Consider the following 5,242-nt stretch of genomic DNA (forward strand, 5'->3'; position numbering starts at 1 on the left):
GCGTATGAAAGCTCCGATCGTCCAAGAGCCTTGAGACCTCTCATGTGTATGGTCACCTTATCTAGAAGATTCCTCATGGCGGCCACGTAAGTGGAGCATCGTACAGGCTTTAGTGTTCTCAGGTTTTCCAAGTACTTCTGCTCGATGATCCTGGGGCCGAATTCACAAAGCTCACTTACGAGCAAATTGTCGCGTAAGAGAAATTTTGTCGCGTAAGTCGATTCACGAAGCGAAAAAAAACACCAGGCCTGCGCTGAAACCGCAGCACAGTCACAGCGAAAGCTGGAAGAGCGGCGTTTCTAGAGCCCGTTAAGCTCTCTTGGGGCTACAATACAAGTACACTAGAAAGGTACCCACTACGCCATAAATCACAATTTTTAAGAAGTTCGGAAGCACCTACTAAGCCATTATTCGTCATTCTGCGGAGAGCGAGGCACCAGCTACACGTCTGTAAGGCATTGTGTGCACTTTGTTGACGCGACGACTGATGACGATGAAGAATTATGGCTCGGCCCTTTGTAATGGGTTGGAATCTTTAAACTGCCCACCAGTTATGTAATTTGCATTAGGTGACGCCCGGTCGCTATTTCCCTCTCCCGTCATGCTGTATAACATACGTTGACGTGGAAGAGAGACGGAGGGGGAGGGTGGGCGAAGAACATTACTGAGACCCTGAGGAAATGGATCATGCGCTTATGGGCTTCCTTGGCAACCAATACAAGTGCACTTGCGAGGAACCCACTACGCTATAAATCAATGTAATTTCACTGAGACCCCGAGGAAGTGGATCATGCGCTTATGGGCTTCCTTGGCAACCAATACAAGTGCACTTGCGAGGAACCGACTACGCTATAAATCATTGTAATTTTTGAGAAGTAGGGCAGCAGGCACTGTGCCATTTTTCGTCATTCTGCGGACAGCGTTGGTACCTGCTAAACGCATGTAAGGCATTATGCGCACTTTGTTGATGCTGTGCCTGATGAAGATGAAGAATTATGGCAGAGCCCTTTCTAATGGGTCCGAAGCATTGAACAACCTACTCATTGCGCAATTCGCATTGTGTGACGCCTCGTTACAGAATTCGCGTTGTGCGACGTTTGGTGCTTATTTTACTCTTCTACCACGCTATATTGCATATGCTAATGTGGTTCCTTCCCGACATGAAGCCTGTATAGGACCTTTTTGCAAAGCAGTTTCAAGCACCGGCATGGCTCAGAGGTTGAATACTGGGCTCCCACGCAAAGGGCCCAGGTTCGAACCTCGTTCCATCCTGGAATTTTTTCTTATTTCGTTTTTTTTCTTATTTCGAGCGATACTGGTTACGGACACCGGCGGCGGCGGCGGACGACTACGGCGCCAAAAACGGCCGGTGAAATAATCTCATAACAGCTTTCGCTGTAAAAAACGTCGTAAGAGCCGTCGTTATCACATCGGCCGCTGCGGTAAAGCGCGCTGCGACTGTCAAGGAGCATGCCAGCGATGGTGATGCAGTTGCTATATTTGGTGACGTCACTGAAAAAGGCTCGTAAGTGGATTCACGAAGCAAAAAAATTGCGCAGAAACAGCGTAGCTACGAGGAAATCCCAAGAGTGGTCCGGACCACTCTTACGAACAATATGACTGTTTAGAACGTGCAAGTGCGGCGGGTAGCTGGGTGCCGCGGCTGATTTTAAGCTAATTCACGGCCATGTAAGGCTACTTGATGATTGCTGGTACGTTTTAATTTATTTCGGCGCTTTGAGTTTCGTGTGTTCTTTCGCTTGTACGCTATGGACAGTATTGGCACTCGCAGTCGTCCAATAACCTGAGACTCGCAGTAATTAAGGAAGCCTATTGGGTGTCAATGGCGAAAAAGTATGCATGCAAAGGCTTGTGATTGAATTAAAACAAAAGTTCTACATGAAAGGTCCATGAAGTCGAAAGCGGCGCGGTATTTGGTCAACATTTTTTTGTTATGTTGTTGTGTTGCGTCCTACTTCCTCCAATGAGACGTCCAACTTATCATGATGTACGCAGCATTGGTCGAAATTACCACCAAAGAGGTTCAGAGGAGCACATCAGCTGCACGTTATTGGAAATAAAATTGAGCGGAGCATTTCAGATAGCTGTTATTAAAGCCTATTATGTGATTCCATAACTTGTCTAGTTGGATTGGCTTTAACTGACCAATAGGCACGATCTCCGAATTGCAGCTGTCGCTCTGCACTTTGGGCCGATCCAGAGCGAGCTCGTACATTGCAAATCACAGCATATTATAGATGTGCGTGATTATGCATCAAATCACAAACAAATCGAGCTTTTCGACCTTCATTGTTCGGAAACCGAAACGGAACGCGTTTATATGGCAAGTAGTCAGAAAGAAATGGCTCCAGTAATTTGAAATGACATCGAAAATAAGTGCGAATGCTCACGATTCTCAAGTATAAACAAACCTTTGCCGAATTCATGTCCCTTTGATTATTAACTGCCATTTAACTTGGCGTGAGGATATCAATTAAAGGTGGCTTCACCCACTCATATATGTATTTTGTTCTCAGAATCGTCAGCGCGACCTGGAAATCATCGCGTAGACAAGGCGAAACCCCCGTTGCAGGCTCCTATCGTAGCAGACGACAAACGCTAGCAGACGACGAACGCTAGCAGACGACGGCTTGGGCGAGAGGCGCAGGTTGTGATTGGTTGGGAAGCAGTACTCTCCACATCAGGTCATGTTATGACGTTGACAAAACACTTCTTTCATCGCGCGCTCCTGTCGTGTTCGTCATATCTTCCCCCTCGCACATAAGAGAAATTTTTATCTCGCCGTGAAAAACGAGCAAGAGCTTTTTGTGAGCTCTCTTAGCGCTTGCCCCTGCTGCGCAGTTCGCGAAAACAACATGGCGCCGTAAACTGTGTGTGTCGGCGCCGATTTTCGCAAACGCTAGGGTTCCTTCAGCATTCAACTGGATGTGTTGTGAATGCCGCTGCTTTTTCGGTGCGCGCAAGCCGTGTGAAGACTGACGGCAGTGTCTCTTGGTGTGCGGTGAAGCGTAGCGCGCCTGTGCCTCGGTGTGTTTATGAAGCGGGGATCGGCGCCTGTGTACCGACGGTAACTAGCACTCGAGGAGCCTGCAGTGCGTGTTTGAGTGTTGGTAACAGTTCGTTCCCTTCGCTTTCCAGTGTCTCAGTAAGGTGCAGTGCGGCATTTCGAATTGACAACATTTCGGCACGTTACTTGAGTGATATCGTGCTCGCACGGTAACGCATGAACTACGACTACGCTGTGTATTTGGTTCTTGCTTCGCCACGGGTTAGCCAGTGCGCTTCTGTTTTCTTGTAAGCAGTCCAGCCAAATGCAGTGTTCGGGAGTGAAACGATGTGCGTTGCGAACAGTGGTGCTGTGTTGACATTTCCAAGACTTGTGGAGAGTGTGTGCCTGTGTGACAGAAGTTTAAAAGCGTTGATAACCGTGTTTCGCCCTACGAAGTTGCGATGGTGCTTTATGAGGGCTTTAAGGATTTGGCGCTGCGCTTGGCGCTTTCTTTTTTAACTCGTTTCTTCTCCTTGTTGTGATAACTGTAATCCGAACGTCATAGCGTGTCGAACCGAAGTCGCGCGCCGAGACATTCTGCTGTAAATGTGGCTGCTTTGGCAGTACGCCTTGACTGTTCTCCGGTGAAAACTTGGACTTGTACCTGGCAGCGAAAGCACGTGGACGTCACGCTTCGCTTCGGACAGAACACACTTCGCACTGGTGCCTTGCCTTGGATGAAGTCGTAGACCAGCACCGGCTAACTACAGGTTTTCGAGTCCATCTGTCCTGTCGTTTTGCACGGTACTGGAGCCTTGACTACAGCGGCCCACGGCGATTGGTCACGCTTCACCAGTGGACGTACACGTCTTGCTAGCCTTGCATTTCTATTTCAACGGCAGCTTCCAGTCCACAGACGTCTTTTGCCTGTGGCTGCAGAGCACATTCGATTCCCGGTGACGCTGACGGCTGCTAATATCGTTGTGCCATCGGTGAGTTGAACTTGCGCAACTAATTTCGTTGTTATTCGTGTAGCGCTATAACGTACGTTTGTAAGTTTTTCATCCCAGCAGATGTAATGTCACCCCATGTTAAGTTCCAATACGAAAAATGTACTACTACCGCTTTGTATATACGTATATATGGCCAATATACATATATTCGAATATGAGCAAGTACACCAGCAGTGTTTATGATTTGGGTTAAGCAGGTTATTATCTGGTCATTAAGAGGAGCCTGTCTGTTTACCACGCTTGATAGTTGAGAGAAAAATATTTGATGCGAATTTATTCTCCAGGAGCCATGTAGCACTTCTTCAGGGATTCCCTTCATATTGCAAAATTACTTGTATAGAAGATTACTGCTGTGGCAGCACTAGACTTTACCAGGACATATATATCTTACGGTATGTAAAGCTTACATGGGGCTTCAGTTTGTTGCAGATTGAATATGGCATATTTGATAGCTTTGACTAAGTGATATTTTTTGTGCTACTGCCAAATATATATTAAGAGCGCTTTCAATGATGGTTTTTTTAATATATCCTGTTTGGCCTCTTCACAGATCGCAGACTTTCGTAAGGTCCTGGAATCCATCGATTGCAAGCACTGGCAAATCAAGCCACCTTATGACTTGGAGCACCTGTACAGAAATAGGAAGGACTTGTGCTCCCTAAATGTACAAGTCTTTTGCAATGCTAGGGGCGTCGTCATCCAGCCGACCTCAAAGGGGCCTGGAAGCACGCATGGCAGCTTCATCTGGATGGACTGTGCTCTGCCTGGGAGCTTCAAGGGCAGAAAACTGCCTAATGGCTGGTTGCTAGGTTAGTTTTTTTAAAGTACAGATGGTACAGTAAACACCGGTTAATGTACACACCTTCACAACCCAAACATTGTTAGTAACAGTGGATGCTTGTATTATTTTCACACACCAATGCTAATTGGACATTTAAGGAGAAGCAAACTATGATGGAATTGACAATGTCGCAAGTGTAAAGTCTGCAGCTTATGAATCTTACTTCATACATGTGAGACTGGAAAGTTGTGCTTTTGAAATAGCACAAATACTTTTATTGCTTATTGAGCTCTTGTGCTTGTGACGCACTCACTGTATCAAGTGCTCTGTATGGAAATAGCAAGTGGGTGAAAATCGCCTGGCGGTTCGCAACATGCAGGGAGAAAGAGCTCAGACAACACAGGAGCAGTAAATGCGCATTTTTTTAAAAAGCTCATC

This window comes from Rhipicephalus sanguineus, chromosome 6 (assembly GCF_013339695.2).
Source record: "Rhipicephalus sanguineus isolate Rsan-2018 chromosome 6, BIME_Rsan_1.4, whole genome shotgun sequence".
NCBI lineage: Eukaryota > Metazoa > Arthropoda > Arachnida > Ixodida > Ixodidae > Rhipicephalus > Rhipicephalus sanguineus.